This window comes from Papio anubis, chromosome 9 (assembly GCF_008728515.1).
Source record: "Papio anubis isolate 15944 chromosome 9, Panubis1.0, whole genome shotgun sequence".
Lineage (NCBI taxonomy): Eukaryota > Metazoa > Chordata > Mammalia > Primates > Cercopithecidae > Papio > Papio anubis.
This window is the reverse complement of record NC_044984.1, coordinates 122,362,602-122,380,244: the sequence shown is the minus strand read 5'-3', so window position 1 is coordinate 122,380,244 and position 17,643 is coordinate 122,362,602. Positions and strand designations below refer to the sequence as shown.

The 17,643-nt window shown below is 39.4% G+C and overlaps 1 long non-coding RNA gene across 2 annotated transcripts in view; it reads right to left on the bottom strand.

The window, feature by feature from the left end:
• LOC101000764 overlaps positions 1–15,127 on the bottom strand; it is a 41,539-nt gene extending 26,412 nt beyond the window's left edge. For both annotated transcript variants that reach the window (XR_635281.4, XR_635280.4), the window contains exon 1: positions 11,366–15,127. This is a non-coding gene — a long non-coding RNA (uncharacterized LOC101000764). The remainder of the gene's footprint in view (positions 1–11,365) is intronic.
• Between the last annotated feature and the right edge of the window lie 2,516 nt (positions 15,128–17,643).

Genomic DNA, 17,643 nt, shown 5'->3' with positions numbered 1-17,643 from the left:
AAATCTTCCATCAGGGCTTCTACTCACTTTATAAGTGTCATTTTTTTTTTTTTCAATTTGACTGTGCAAAAGCTTCTGGACTCATAAGCCTGAAGGGTGAATTGAACTGTGAGCTCTCTCAAATGCATAAGTGAAGTAACTCAGGAATGGAAAACCAAACATTGCATGTTCTCACTTATAAGTGGGAGTTAAGCTATGAGGATGCAAAGGCATAAGAATGACATAAGGACTTTGGGGACTCAGGGAATGTTGGGAGGTGGAGTGAGGGATACAAAACTACATACTGGGTGCAGTGTACACTGCACAGGTGACAGGTGCACCAAAATCTCAGAAATTACCACCGAAGAATTTACCAATGTAACCACAAGAAAAAAAAATCCATCAGTTTTTTAGTCATAAGAGTCAGCCTCTGGTTGCAGTTTTGTTGCCTTTCTATAATTTGATATGCGGTGTCATTTTTGTTAATTCCTAAATGGCTTGTAATTGAGATTTTAATTCCTCCTTTAACCTGATGGTTATTTGCGTGTTTGGACATTTATTTTCCTTATCATTTCTACTTATAGTTCATGAAAATTAGAGAATGCCTGGCCTTTTAATAATTGAATTTTTATTCTTTTTTTTGAGATAAACATTATAATAAAGTTCTCTAAATATTAAAAAAAAAAAAAAAAATCCAACACAGACATACTGTCCTGAGTGAGCATTCTCTGGCTCTCAGCATGCAGTGAACAGGCCAGGAGCACATTGGCCAGCAGATGTCAGGAGTTACTCACGGAAACCCAGGCTCTGGGCTCCGGACTGAATTCCCTGGGAGAGTAACAATAAACAGCCTGTCTGTGAAGCCCCTTTCCTCAAGGCCAAGTTTCCCTCACGTGACCCCAAGATATGATCAGGTACTTGGAGTTCTGGAAACACAACTATGTCAAATTGGATCAAAGACAGGGCCTCCAGGAGTGATGGAAACACTAAATAGTGGTTATACTTTTGTATCTTCCATGGCTTGCATCTGACGAGCCCTAAATGTCTCAGGGAGGATGGCTTACAAATGCTGGGTGAGACAAATGACTCTCAGGCTTTGCTTTTATGAATTATGGTAAAAACAATTGGCTCTGTAGGACTCCAGTTCCTACTTTTTCCTATTTGACCATTGTTCTGTTTCAATTACAAAAAAGTTAATGATGATGGTGATATGTGTGACGATGCCAGTTACCATTTACTGAGTGCTTGCTAGGGATTAATCGCATGTTGAACAAGTATGAGTAGTTTCTTATTTAATCCTATAGCAGTTCCTCATACATTTATTGTAAACAATTAAAAATACAGTGATTGGCCAGACCCGGTGGCTCACGCCTGTAATCCCAGCACTTTGGGAGGCCGAGGTGGGCGGATCACGAGGTCAGCAGATCGAGACCATCCTGGCGCACATGGTGAAACCCCGTCTTTACTAAAAATATAAAAAACCAGCCGGGCGAGGTGGCGGCGCCTGTAGTCCCAGCTACTCGGGAGGCTGAGGCAGGAGAATGGCGGGAACCCGGGAGGCGGAGCTTGCAGTGAGCTGAGATCGCGCCATTGCACTCCAGCCTGGGCGACAGAGCGAGACTCTGTCTCAAAAAAAACAAAAAAAAAACCAAAAAAAAAAAAACAGTGATATGGTTTGGCTCTGGGTTCTTACCTAAATGTCATCTCAAATTGTAATCCCCATGTGTCAAGGGAAGGAAGTGATTGCATCATGAGGATGGTTTCCCCCATGCTGTTCTCATGATAGTGGGTGAGTTCTCATGAGATCTGGTGGTTTTACAAATGGCAGTTTTCCTGCACTCACACGTCTCTCTCCTGCCACCACGTGAAGAAAGTCCTTGCTTCCCCTTCGCCTTCCGCCATGAGTGTAAGTTTCCTGAGGACTCCGCAGCCATGTGGACCTGTGAGTCAATTAAGCCTCTTTCCTTCATAAATTACCCAGTCTCAGGTAGTATTTTTACAGCAGTGTGAAAACGGACTAATAGACATAGATTTAAAAACATAAAGCAGAATACATATAGAAGCATATAATCAATGTCACCCAAAATAACCACCTTTTGAGGCTAAACTATTTAGGTGCAAGCACATTGAGAATCATTCTATTTTCTCAATGACTTTAAACTTTTACGAAGTCTCTTTATCTCTAGTTGTACATTTTATCTTAAAGACTAATTTGTCAGATATTTTTCTGGTCACAAAATCTTTCTTCGGTATAGCTTGCATGGTCTAATTTTTTCAGTCTTTCTCTGTCTCTGTTTTAAGTGAATCTCCTATAAATATAATTTTATTTTAATCCAAAGAGATGCTTATTTCTGTTTTAATTGTTAGATTCAGTCTCCTTATACGTAATGCAATTCTTAATATATTTGGGCTGTCAGCTTAATCTGCTTTTGTTTTTCTGTTTGTCTTGCCTGTTTTGTCTTTTCTTATTCCAAATTAGAAAATGTTTATTTACATATTTTCCCTATGAATTAGGAAATTATAAATAATATTACTCTAAGTGATTATCATAAAGATTACAATATGGATAATTGAAATATTAACGATTGCATTAATTGTGGCTTTTCTTCTTTTCCAGGAAAAGGCACAAATCTTAGAATTGTTTAACTTCATTTACGCACTTTTTGAATTAAATGCCATTTTGCCATGCATGTTAATTCTGTTTATGTGTGCATTAAATTTCTCACGTGATAATTTGTATTTGTGTTATTGTTTTATGTGGTCATTATTCATTCTGCATATTCATCCTTTTTGATGATTTAATTCCATCTTGGCTTTTTGTTATTGTTGTTTTGGGGTGTATGTGTGTGTTTGTGTGTGTGTATGTGTGCGTGTGCGTGTGTGTGTGTTTTGGCCAAGATTTGGGATTATTTCATTCTTCCTGAATAACAACCCTTGATATTTTCTTTAATGTGGGTCTTCTGGTAACAAAGACAGTTTCTCTTTGTCTGAAAAGTCTATTTCACTATCATTCTTAAAGGATATTTTTGCTGAGATACTTTCAATGATTTTGGTTGAGAAGTCACCTGTCAGTCTACACATTTTTTCCCTCTAATTGGAAAGATAACAATGAATCTTAAAGAGCTAGACTTTAGTTCTGGAGGGACATGGCTGAGAATCCTGGCTCTGCTATAACTAGTGACTGCCTCAAGCTTTTACATCTGTGAAATGGGTATAACAGTATCTCCCTTGCTGTGATTTTGTAAAGATTGGAGATAAATTATAACTATTTTTTAGACATCTGGCCTAATGGGCACTTAAAATAATAACAATATTATTATAAATGTTAATTACTTTTTTATAAATCCTTCTTGTTCAGAAAAACAAACTTCTGTATAGCCTCTGCACATAACAGCAAATGGACCAAATTTGATACTGTAAAAATGATCAGATAGGATATTTTACAAATTATTCTTACTACCAAATTCTTTTCATTCAAGTCTTGCTAATCCCTTCTTCTTCAATCTTTATCTCTACCATGAAAGCTGTGCTCCTACTAATACATAAAGGGCAGAGTGTGGGCACCAGAGCACATGCAGGTTCACGTGAGCGTAGGAAGGTCACCAAGAAGGGGAAGTCCACACGCAACCTGATTTGGTTGCAAGACAAATTTTCTGTCAGAAACTCATTAATAGGCTGAGTGTGGTGGCTCACGCCTGTAATCTCAGCACTTTGGGAGGCTGAGGCGGGTGGATCATCTGAGGTAAGGAGTTCGAAACCAGCCTGGCCAACATAGTGAAACCCCATCTCTACTAAAAATACAAATATTAGCTGGGCATGGTGGCAGGTGCCTTAAGTCCCAGCTACTTGGGAGGCTGAGGCAGAAGAATTGCTTGAACCGGTGAGGCAGAGGTAGCAGTGAGCTGAGATCACGCCATTGCATTCCAGCCTGGGCAACAAGAGCGAAACTCTGTCTCAAAAACAAAAACAAAAAATAGGAAACTCATTAATGCTGGCTCAGAAGTTCTGACACCATTACCCTTGTTTTTATAGGTTCTTACAGTAGAGATAAGTTTGCAAAGGCCAGTGTTTGCATATTTTTCTAACAATTAATTCCTTTCCTCATATCAGATGTGATCTCAATTGTTTCATAATGCCACACATTTTATTAGCTTTGTCTCTCATACAGCGGTTACTTATTTGTTTTTTAGAAAGGCTGAACAAAACTGAAGTTTAATTCCTTCCCACATGCCCTGCAAGAGAGTCACCATTCTTACTGAAGCTGAGAAGGAAGTTCGAGAATGAGGAGGAAAACTCTCTCTGATCTTCTCCAAAGACGATAATTTATCTATGGCTGTCTCTTCTCTTGTCTTTACCTTTATTAAACACACACGCACAGCACATGCACACACGCACACACACATACACACACACTGTTTCTTTCGATCGATCATTCAAATGGTTTGCCGTTTCCTTGGTTTCTTTGAAGATTCCATGTTGGTTTTACTGGTTCTTTCAATGTCTCCTGTGATTTCCTTTGAACTAATTTCTCTATTTCTAATTGCTTTCTTTACTCTACTCACTGTTACTCTTTTGTTCTATTTTCTAAAATTCTCACTCCAGAACACATGTATGGTGATGTGTCTTCTACACATCGTTTCCGCGCCTGTGCCAGGATCTGTAGACCTTGTTTTCATTGTGGTTCAACTCTAAATGTTTCTCATTTGTATTATAGTTTCTTGTTTTACATAAATCCCAAATCTATGAAGATTTGGTTTGCTTTTAATATTTTTCTGGTTTAAAAATGTGTTTTCAGCACTTTGGGAGGTTTGAGGCAGGGGGGTCACTTGAGCCCAGGAGTTCGAGACCAGTTTGGGCAATATACCAAAACCCCATCTCTACAAAAAATACAGAATTAGCCGGGTGTGATGACATGGCCCTGTAATCCCAGCCACTTGGGAGGCTGAGGTGGGAGGATCACCTGAGCCCAGGAGGTGGAGGCTGCAATGAGCCAATGTTGTGCCACTGCACTCCAGCCTGGGTGACAGAGTGAGACCCTGTCTCAAAAACAAAAAACAACAAAAAACGTCTTCATAGAGGGGAACAACACGCTCTGGCCTACTAAAGGGTGAAGGATGGGAGGAGGGAGGGAGTCGGGAAAAACAGCTAATGGCTGCTAGGCTTAATACCTGGGTGATTATAAAATAGTCTATACAACAAACCCCCATGATACAAGTTTACTTATATAATAAACCTGCACATGCACCCCTGAACTTAAAATACAAATTAGATAAATAAATAAATAAAAAGAATCTATATGGATGAAATCAACTGCTCAAAAAAGTGTTTTGTTTTATATTAATTGTTTAAAGATTTTTTATATCATTAGAAATGATATTTTGTGTTTAGAGGAAATGCATATTCTTTCATTTAAATAAGTCCTTTAGTTAAAATTTGCTCATCTATTGCTTTTCCTCCTCATTTATATCTGTTTGGCACATCAGCTTCCAAGTAAGGTATGATAAACCTTCTTACTCCTAAAATTATTTGTTAAATTCACCTTATATTTCTGACAGTACATACAGCAACTTACATTTAAATTGTGTTCTTAGTTACTTCCAATTTTAGATTTCTCACAAACTCGTAGGTTGTTTCTTATGTCATTATTTAGTATTCTATTTGTATCCAGAACATTTTTGCCTAGAATACTATTTCTCTGACATTTAATAAAACCTTACCAGGTTTTCCCTGGTTGGCATGTATTGTACATACTTTTTCCATTAGTTTTCTTGTATTCTGTCTATATCATTGTATTTTTTTCTTCAACTTTTATTTTAAGTTCTGGGGTACATGTGCAGGATGTGCAGGTTTGTTACATGGGTAAACGTGTGTCGTGGTGGTTTGCTGCCCAGATCATTCCATCACCAAGGTATTACGCCCAGCATCCGCTCACTATTCTTCCTGATGCTCTCCCTCCCGCTACTCTCCCCCTCCAACAAGACCCGGTATGTGTTGTTATTCCTCATGTGTCTATGTGTTCTCATCTTTTCAGCTCCCACTTTTAAGTGAGAACATGCGGTGTTTGGTTTTCTGTTTCTGCGTTAGTTTGCTGAGGATAATGGCTTCCAATTCCATCCATGTCCCTGAAAAGGACATATATAATTTTATCTTTAAGTGACTTTTGTAGTATGCTTGATTTTTTTTTAATCTAAATATTAGGGCACTGTAATGTAATTTCAAATTATATGTACTTAACCACCATAAACAAAATATCCAATGCCAAATTGTTAGAATTATATATTATTATTACTTGGAATTTTAGCGTCATTTGATTTTTAATATTTTTAAATTTAATCATCATTAAATTTATCATAATTTTTATTATTTTCACACACACACACACACACACACACACACATATATGACATAGTCTCGCTCTGTCGCCCAGGCTGGAGTGCAGTGGTGAGATCTCGGTTCACTGCAACCTCAGCATCTTGGATTGAAGCAATTCTCCTGCCTCATCCTCCCAAGTAGCTGGCACATGCCACCATGCCTGGCTACTTTTTTGTATTTTTATTGAGACAGGGTTTCACCATGCTGGCCAGGCTGGTCTTGAACTCCTGACCTCGTGATCTGCCTGCTTCGGCCTCCCAAAGTGCTGGGATTAAGGCGTGAGCCACTGTGCCTGGCCACTATTTTGTATTTTTAAAGTTTGCTTGAATTGACTCACCAAGTGCTATCTAGACACAGGCTTAGAAAACTTCTGCTTGGGGTTTTGATGTAAATTCTTGAATCTGAAGGTGCATTTCACAAAAATGAACTTTAGATGATGCTTAGATTCAGCTCTTCAAATGCTGCTCCTCTTCATTCTTCTCTCGTCTTATGGAACACCTGCCTATTTTATCCTTCATGTCTCTTATCTTCTGTAGAATATTTTTCAGGGCTTTGTCTCTCTGTGTTCTGGGCAAGTTCCTCAAATCTATGTTCCAGTTTGTTAGTTCTGTTTTCTCCTAAGTCCTTGCTCTTTGAAGAGGAAAAACACATCTCTATGTCTGTCTATGTATACCCCGTACCTGTATTCACCTGCACCTACTCCTGCATCTAAATGTGTATAGTCACATAGAAGCACATATATGTGTATGCAGTCATTCCCCCTTATCTGCAGAAGAGACAGTCCAAGACCCTCAGTGTATGTGTGAAACTGCAGATAGTGTAAACCTTACATATAGTACGTTTTTTCCTATACATCTATAACTATGATAAAGTTTAATTTATAAATTAGGAAGTTGTTTATGGTGGTTTTTGTCTGTGATTCCAGTGCTTTGGGAGGCAGAGGCAAGAAGATTGCTTAAGGCCAGGAGTTCAAGACCAGCCTGGGCAACATAGTAGGACCCTATCTCTACAAAAAATTAAAATCATAAAAGTATAAATTAAGCACAATAACAGACTAACAATAATAATTAATAGTAAAGTAGAACAATTATAACAATATACTGTAACACAAGTTTTATGAATGTGGTTTCTCTCTATCTCAAAATACCTTACTATTTTTGAACTTTGGTAATTAAAACCAGTGTAAGTTAAACCCCAAATAAGGGTGCACTACTGTGTACATATAGGAATAATTAAACAAGTTTAAAATAACATCATTACTAGCAATAATTGCAGTGGTTAACACACAGCTCGGGACTCACACTGTCTGAGCCCTTCGATAAATGTAATAGTGGCATTATTATTATCTAAAATTTTCTAGGGCCAATTATGTGTCTTGCACACATTAGGCAAGACACTCCTTGATTTCCTTGCAAAACAATTCTGAGGGCAATGCCACTGTAGCACTTATTTTAGAAGGGAGAAAACTGAAGTGCAAAGGATCTGTAATTCAGCCCAGCTCACCCAGGCAGCAAAAGACAGGGCTGAAATGTGAACTGGGCACGGGCAGAATGCACAGCCTGCCATGCCAGAGTCCTGCACCCAGTAGATCATCAGGGAAGCTGGCTTGACTAATGAAACAATGAATGAATCACTGCTAGTCACATCTGCCATTTCCTGGGAACCTGCAGTCAAGAACTTGCAGGACTTCGGGGGAGCCGTGATACACTCACAATACTGATAGGCAGGTTGGATCGTTCTGTCTTATGAAGATAAAAAAATGGAGGCCTTGGAGGGGTGGAAAGACCTTGGCCACAGCCAGGTATCAGTAGAAGCAGATTTTGGAGCCCAGATTTTCCTGAAGGAGGCAGAAGAGAGAAATCATTTCTGTGATTGTCACCCTTCTTGGCCACACCCCAACTGAGTTGCTTCTGGAATATATAGGAAGAGCAAGGTCTATGGAAATATAACTCTGGGGAGGGGGCGCAGGCTGTGTCCACAGCAGCGACATCATGAGAGGGATGCACCAACAGCAACAGCACAGATCACAGGGGTGTGTGGAGGAGACAATCACCTGTGAGCAGACCTCAATGGAATGTGCTCAAAACAGGCTTAGAGTGTTAAGCCATTTTTACGTTACTAAAAAGGAATGTCTGAGACTGGCTAATTTATAACGAAAAGATGTTTATTTGCCTCACAGTTTTGCAGGCTGTACACAAAGCATAGTGCCCGTATTTGCTTCTGGTGAGGGCCTCAGGAAGCTTACAATCGTGGTGGAAGGCTAAGGGGAGCCAGTGCATCACATGGGGAGGGTGGGAGCAAGAGAGAGAAGGAGCGAGACAGTGAGAGAGTGAGAGGAGACCAGGCTTTTGTCAACAATCAGCTCTTCTGTGAACTCACTCATCTCCAAAGGAATGGCGCCAAGCCATTCATGAGGGATCTGCCGCCATGATTCAAACACCTCCCTCCAGACCCCACCTCCAACATTGGGGATCACATTTCAACATGAGACTTGGGGGGAAAAGTGTTCAAACTATAATTACCCAGGATGGCATAGGCTATGCCTTCCTTGCCAGGGTTGAGGTGTCAAAGAGGAAACAGGGAAAACACAGGCAGTGGTGTCCAATGGCTGGGTCTACAATGTGTTTGTGCAGAGGGAAAGGACAAGGGTGGGCAGGAGGGGCAAGATGTAGGGAAAGAGATGCAGAAAAGCCCTTTCTCCCATCAGAACCTCTCTGGGAAAAAAAATAATGCATTGATCCTGAGATTCCCATTTCTGTGCTTTGTGTGTGTGTGTGTGTGTGTGTGTGTGTGGTCTTCTCATATCGCCTTTGATTTCTCTTTGCAGAGGAAAACTGAAGTCTAATGGTGCAAACACACTGGGCTTTGGAGAGTTTTAAAGAATAATGATGTTGATGAATCTCTTGTTAGTCCAACATTATCTTCGTTCAGATTTCAAGTCATGAGGCGCTTATCCCAGGGGCCCAACCCAAACAAAAGAAAAGCTTCACAATTAAAGTCTTATTAAGAGAAATCAAAACAGGCCAATGAGTTTTTTTTTCTTTAGACCCTTGAAAGTGAAAGACCGACAATGCACTCTGAAACCGTGATCTCTCTGCTTGCATAATTTTCAAAAGCATAGTCACCCCATCTGCAATGATACTTAATCTGCAAACCGTTAAGTATGTATCTCATTTTGTTCCATAATAAGAAACCAAAGACATACTTAAAGTTGCTTGGAAATAAGGATAAGTACTTCAGGAGCCCTAAGTGGACAGAGATAAATAGAGTTGATATTTCTCACACTTCTTGCCAAAGAAGAATAAAGAATGCATAGCATATCAAAGACAACCATTGATATAGCAGTTCTTCAAGGGCTAAAAAGCATTACTTTAATCCATATATAATGAGTCTTTTCTCTGTGTCAAGTGCTGTTTTAAGGTCTGAGATACAGAGGGGGCACAGTCTCGGTCCCCTTTAAGACTAGCGTCACACAGCAGACATGCACCCTCTGCACAATGGGGGCCTAGTGGATGAGTCTCTGTTTGATGGAACAGAGTATTTCTTTCTCATTGAATTGATGCCTGTATTGTATTAGCTCCTTTTGCTGCTGCAACAAATTACCACTAGCATAGTCTTACAACAGCACTCATGTATTATCCTCCAGTTCAGAAATCTAAAATGGGTCTTACTGGGTTTGCAGGTGAAGTGTCATTACAGATGGGGTGACTATGCTTTTGAAAATTATGCAAGCAGAGAGAGCACCGTTTCAGAGTGTATTGTCAGTCTGTTCAATTTCAAGGGTCTAAAGAAAAATCCTCAATGGCCTATTCTGATTTCTCTTAATAAGACTTTATCTACAAAGCTTTTCTTTTGTCTAGGTTGGGCCCCTGGGACATGTGCCTCATGATTTGAAATCTGAACAAAGATAATTTTGGACTAGCAAGAGAATCATCAACATCATTATCCCTTGAAGGTATCTTCAAGGTTCAATTTCTTCTGAGGCTCTCAGGTATAATCCATCTCGTGAGCATTTTCCTTTTCCGGAAGCTTCCAGTGTTCCTTTGCTCATGGCCATATCAGTCCTATCTCTGCTGCCTTCATCACAGCTCCTTTCACTCTGACCCTCCTGCCTCCTTCTAACAGGACATGTGTGATTCCCGTGGGTCCGCCAGAATAGTCCAGGACAAGCTCCCAGTCTCTCCATTAGCTTAACCCTTATCTCAGTCACATCTTCACAGTCTCTTTTGCCATGTAAGGTAGCCTATTCATAGGTTCCAAAGATTAGAAAGCCTTTGAAATGTTTGGAGAACAATTATTCTGCCTATGTATTTGGGACATCTTTGAGGGAATCAATTATTCTGCCTATCACAGTGATCAATATTTAAATACCAGAACATTTACCATTTATACTTTTGGTTAAAATATGGGCTTCAGTTAATAATAATAACTACACCATACTAATAATATACCATACTAACATATAGTAATTATTGCTAATACTAATACCAATGTATAATACTATACATATGTATAATATATATTATTAATATATATTGTTATACATACTAATGTATAATAATTATTAGTAGCACTAATAGTAATGAATAATGTATATCACACATACTATGCATATGTATAACACTATACTAATGTATAATACTATACTAATATATAATAATTAATAATAATATACTATCCTAATGTAAGATGTCAATGATAGGGGCACTGGGTATCCCCATTGGATTTACAGGAACTTTGTACTATCTTTGCAGTAATTCTGTAAAGCCAAAAATAAAAGTATTAAAAATGACATTTCCTGCTGCCTTGAAAATGTGGGAAATCAATTAACAGTGGGGTATGCCAGCATGGAAACAGTTGACTGTATGAGTCTTTATTGGGACACACCCCTTTCCGTTAATTGAAGTCCCTAAAATGAACTGCTTCATTCATTGATGCCATTTCTCTGGTGGCTTATGGAATTTGAGATTGTGATTCTTGAATAAAGTAATTGAACAGACAATTATGTAATTACCTCTGTGCTCTGCACCATGGAGAAAGAGGTCCGTAAGTTCCCAGTGTGTCCTTGAAGGGGAATCTTGCCTCTTCTCAGGCTCAGGTCGGTCCCTCAGAGTCCCTCCAAGTCAAATGGAGAATCAATGACTGATGTGCAGGCAGGTGAAACTTCTTCTTCTCACTGTACTTTACAGATTATAGTAATTTCAAGCTCTATTAAATGAGGATGCATCTTTGCTGGTTGATGTCCCTATTTTTCTGGTTTCCAGGAGCTGATGTGCTAAGTGAATTTTTGCCTAAGATCTAGACAAGTCATCCCAGTTATTGTGTGGGAGGGAAGGGGAAAAGGAGGTGGGTTGTTAAAAGCTGGTGAAAAATATGCCTGTGGCTAAGAATAATGTAAATCTTGGTATTATAACTTTAAGCCAGGTGCTGAGCCATTACAGTATTCAATTATTTTGATGCTTCAAGGCAAATGTTTCCAGGTCTGAAATTCTAGTCTACTTGACATTCAACAAATGATGTTGTGCTTTCATGGAAAGATGCCCATTTATGAAGGGAAGAATTCATGTCATTCAGCCTGTTCCTGACTGCCATCGGCACCTCCATTAATACACCTGTTACTGATATAAGGTAGTCACATTTAATGTTTTATAAAGGAGAAAGGGTCTACAGCCTTCTGGGGACATATTGCGAGGACAGGGAAGGCCACATCAGGAGAAAATTAGCCTTTCTTCCTATTCTGTTTTGAACTAGGAATCTTGGAACTGTAACCAAATTCTGTCATTTTGCTTACATTTATTCTTGCACATAGTTACTTTTTAGCTAAGTTAACCTTGTCTCTTAACCTTCCTTGATGAAAATTAAGAAGCTAGGACAGAGGGTGTGATGATTGGAAAGCCATATGTAATTTTCTAGGTTACATATAAAGTATCTGCCTTACAATAATAACTATCATTTGCTAAACACCTTTCACGGGCAAGATACTGTACCACATACTTTTCATATAGTATGCCAATGACTTCTCATCAAAATCCTTTGATGATATTAACCCTCATTTATCTTGTGAAGCAGTCAGCAAACCACAGTCCTGAGGTCAAGTCTGACCCACAGCTTGTTTTTGTAAATGAAGATTCATTGTAACACAACTGTGCTCATTAATTTCTGTATGTTGTATGGCTATTTTCCCACGAAAAGAAAAGACTTCTGTAATTCAGTGGCTGCAGTTCTGTCCTGGTAGCCAGAAATGTTGCAAATATTTCAAAGTCTGACCTTTTACAGAAAAGAGCTTGCCAACTCTGATCTAGTACCATGTCTTAAGGAATACATGAAGACCAATTCATTTAATCCTCCCTCATAACTTGGCAAGCACATATTACCATTTTCCCAGTCTTGCAGATAAGAAAATGAAAGATACAAGGAGTTAACTTGCACAAAGTCAAAGAGCTTACAAATAGTAGAGACAGCAATCAAATCCAGCCCTCTACTCCATAGCTGGTTATCTTTATACCACAGAATGTGACAATCACCTGCACTCAACGGCACAATCTCTTTTACTACTACCAAACTTCTTTATCAAATGTATGCGTTTATTCTTTCCAAAAGAGATCTAATGTGTGTGCAAAACCATCAGTCCATAGGAATTCAATATATTTGGACCTATATCAGCCTACAGACACATGCTTTGTAACATGAGGACATTATAACCTTAAAACTTCTGTTTCTGTCATTTTTATTCCTCTGAATAGTTTCTTTCCTAATTTGTTTCCCACACTTACTCATTTAATAAACTTTGAAATCAACTCACTAATACTCATGCTTAATGAGAATAGCACAGGCTCCCCCAGGCTCCAAAGAGTTACATTAGTCAGTTTCCTTTTAAAGACGTATTTCCAATAATTTTATTCTAGAGGGTAGTAGGATGTGTTTCCAATAGAAGAAAGCTTCTGGCTATCTGGAAGTGTCACAAGTGAGCTATGTGTTGTGGTACTTAAAAGCAGGGTTGGGGCTTGGCTGCTGGGGTTTGAATTCATGCTTCATTACTTAATGACCCTGTGATTTAAGAAAGTTAGTTAATTTCTCTGAGCCTCATTTTCTTTGTCTGAAACGAGCACCGTCAAATGCTAGATAATAATGCCTGATACATATTAAGAACCATGTATGAGCCCGTTAATATGTGTGGGAGATAGAACTGTGCTTAAACATATTATTGCATCCCTTGACTCCATAAACTACAAGGATTATCAGTCTCTTCAGGGCACCTGAACATCGTAATTACGAACATGTTTCTTAATTTGTAGATAAACATAAGACCTGCTTATGTTTGTAAGCGTGTGGTGTGTGTGGTGGTGAAATTTGTAGATAAACATAAGACCTGCTGCAGTCTGTAGAGCTATTTGCTCCTACATTTAATGACCCAAACGGAGATGTTCTTGGAGGTCCCACGTCTGCTGTGTTTGTGTTATTTTCCAGAGTTTCCTCATTGCCCATTGTCATTTCATGTATACTTTGCTCTGTTTCATTTTGTAACTTGCTATTTCTGATCTGCTGTGGGTTTGTAAACCAGAAAACCAAATTGAGAAGATGCATGTGCAGAACAAGTTGTTAGTTTTTCATGGATGAGCTTTCGAGTTTGCATGAGGTATTTTCATTTCGAATTTTCCTCCATTGTACTGGATAGTTGGGGGACCACAGGTTTCCTGGGCTGGTAAAGACATTTAGCACCCCCCAAAACCTGAGCAGCCAAAACAGAACACTGACTCATTTGACCCTGAATCTCCAGGTGATGGAGGACATTCTTCACGCTTGCATCTTTTCACGGTAGCGCACTCAGGCTCCCCCAGAGTGTATGGGCCCGACACTGTCCAGGAAAACCCGTGACTGCCAACCTTCATCCTAGCCAGGGAAATCGTGCTGGATTCTTTGTGAACCAGCACATTTCATTTACAACACCCAGTGATTAATCTCACCACCTCACTATGAGTACCATCATTGCCAAATTACAGCATACTTGGAGTCCTAATTATATTCATTGATTCAATTTTAGTGTGACTGAGTTATTGACATGGATGTGAATTAACTTATTTGTCTGCAGCCAAAGGCCAGTAATAGAATTTAGAGAGAAATTATGTCTAGATAACACTCAGCATGGGTAAGAGTGCCTGATTTCGGAGACTTAACACAACAAGGAGAGGTTTCCCGGGGCTTGCCAGTGGGCAGAGGTTCTCTGGCATATTATCCTTAGCTATCATCAGCCCCTTGGATGCACTAAAAATCAGGGTAGTAGAAAACTGCAGAGGAAGTAAGAAACAAAGCATTTGAATATTTTTGCATGGGTAGAACTACTTAGAATTCTAGGAAAGGAATCTATTTTATATCAACAAAATCAAACACTTGCTTTATTCCTCAGGCCAAGGTTCCATATATTAAATATGACAAAATACAACTGGTTCAAACATCATACTAAGTGAAATACACCAATCACAAAAGACAAATATTGTATAATTCTTCTTATATGAGGTACATATAATGGTCAAATCCATAGAGACAAAAAGGAGAATGGTGCTTGCTGGGGGAAGGGGAGATAGGAATAGCGTTTGGTTTTGCAAGATGAAAATAGTTCTGGAGATCAATTACACAACAGTGTGAATGCACTGTACACTTAGCAATGATTAAAAGAGTACATTTTTGGCCAAGCACGGTGGCTCACTTCTGTAATCCCAGCACTTTCGGAGGCTGAGGCAGGCGGATCACGAGGTCAGGAGATCAAGACCATCCGGGCTAACATGGTGAAACCCCGTCTCTAATAAAAATATAAAAAATTAGCCAGGCATGGTGGCAGGTGTCTGTAGTCCCAGCTACTTAGGAGGCTGAGGCAGGAGAATGGTGTGAACCCAGGAGGTGGAGCATGCAGTGAGCCGAGATTGCACCACTGCACTCCAGCCTGGGTGACAAAGCGAGACTGTCTCAAAAAAAAAAAAAAGTAAATTTTTATGTTATGTATATTTTACACAATTTAAGAAATCCCAGAAAGTTTAGTGACTTAAAAGACGAAACCAACCAACCAAATATGAAAACACTAACTGATTCAGAAAAAAATCTGAAGTCATTAGATGCTTTTAGCAGGGATTATTTCATGTAGAGAATTAAAGATTGATTCAACCAGGGAAGGACTGAGCAGGCAGTCAGAAAGGCTGATGGAAATCTTGTGAATTATGTTCGCACCCAAGTGGCTGATGCCCAGGAGGAAGTCAGGAAACTGTGGCACCACCTCATGCTCACCATCCAGCAATGCCTACATGCACTTCTGCACCTGCCACTGGAGACCAATGCCTTCCCTGCTTTTTACCTTTTAAACCTCACGCACCTGACATTCACTTGCAGATACAAATTAGAACTCTACTATCAAGGCAGCCTAGATCATCTTTAGATAGAGTTTTAGAAGCACAATCTCCACTGGAATTTTTTTTTTTTTTTTTAAGAGACAGAGTTTTGCTCTTTTGCCTAGGCTGGCATGCAATAGCTTGGTCTCAGTTCACTGCAACTTCTGCCTCCAGGTTCGAGGGATACTCCTGCCTCAGTTTCCCTAGTAGCTGGGATTACATGCGCTCACCACCATGCCTGATTAGTTTTTATATTTTTAGTAGAGAAGGGGTTTCACCATGTTGGCCAGGCTGGTCTCGAACTCCTGGCCTCAGGTGATCCGCCCGCCTCAGCCTCCCAAAATGTTGGGATTACAAGAGTAAGCCACCGCATCCGGCCTTCCACTGGAATATTAAAAGTCAAAATTAAGAAACAAACCCACGTTTTTTGAAATTACCACCATATTTGGAGAAAATATAGCAGGTGAGGTAAGAGAAGAAGGAAAATGAGATGGAGACAGGCACTACACCATGGACATTAAGCTCTGACCATGTTCCATAAAGAACATCAAACTGGTAATGCAAAGATGATTTTTAGGAAATAGACTATGAAAAAATAAGAATTTATTTTAATGAGTGTTGAAGATCATACAATTAGCACAGAAAACTGTGATTTCAGAGATGTTATTGATGATGGTTGCTAAATTTGGTAGTACTGAGTTCATGTATCTTTCACAGACAACAACGTATTTTATTCCAGGGCCCAGGAAGGAAACAAATAAGCTTCCTCTCCCACCAACAAAAGAAATATAAAAGAAGATTTCCAAAGTTTGGGCAACCACAACACTGGTGACTCACAGGTATTTGCATATACTTTTCTATTACATCTTGTTTGTTAACAGAAAAAGTGGCAAATAAATTGTGGACAAGTATTTTTTAACAGCTTTATTGAATTATGATTAAAATACCATAAGTTGTGCACATTGAAAGTGTGCAATTTCATAAGTTTTGCTATACGTATGCACCTGTGAAAAACTCCCTTCAATCAAGACAATGAGCCCATCCATCTTCTCAAAAAGAATTTTCTTTTGAGATGCAGTTTTTCTCTTGTTGCCCAGGCTGGGGTGCAATGGTGCAATTTCGGCTCACTGCAACCTCTGCCTCCTGGGTTCAAGCGATTCTCCTGCCTCAGCCTCTCTAGCAGCTGAGATTACAGGCATGCACCACTACATCTGTCTAATTTTTGTATTTTTAGTAGAGACTGGTCAGAAAGATTTTTCACCTTGATTTGTAATCCCTCCCTCACACCCTTCTATACCACCCTCCTCAGACAACCCCTCCTCTGCCTCCTGTGACTATAAATGAAGTTGCATTTTTCTCAAACATCATTTAAGGAAATAATAGAATCTGTACAATTTTTTTGGTCTGGATTTTTCTTTTTTTTTTTAGACAGGATCTTGCTGTGCTGCCCAGGCTGGAGTGCAGTGGTGCAATCATAGCTCACTGCAATCTTGAACTCCTGGGCTCAAGTGATCCACCCACCTCAGCCTCCCGAGTAGCTAGGACTGCAGGTATGTGCCACCACAGCTGTCTAATTTTAATTTTTTTAAATTTATTTTTTGTGGAGACAAGGTCTCACTATGCTGCTGAGGCTGGTCTCAAACTCCTAGCCTCAAGCCATCCTCCTGCCTTGACTTCCCAAAGCACTGGGATTACAAGGGTGAACCACCACACCCAGCCTGGATTCTTTTACTCAGCATGGCTATTTTACACTTCAGCTATTTTGTAATATTTAATAATGTTTTGTTTCTTTTTATTATCGATTAGTATTCATTGTATGAAGATACCACTCTCTGTACATCCGTTAACCTGTTAAGGGACACTTGGTTGGCTTCCAATTTGGGGCTATTCACAAATAAGGCTTCAGTGAAAATCC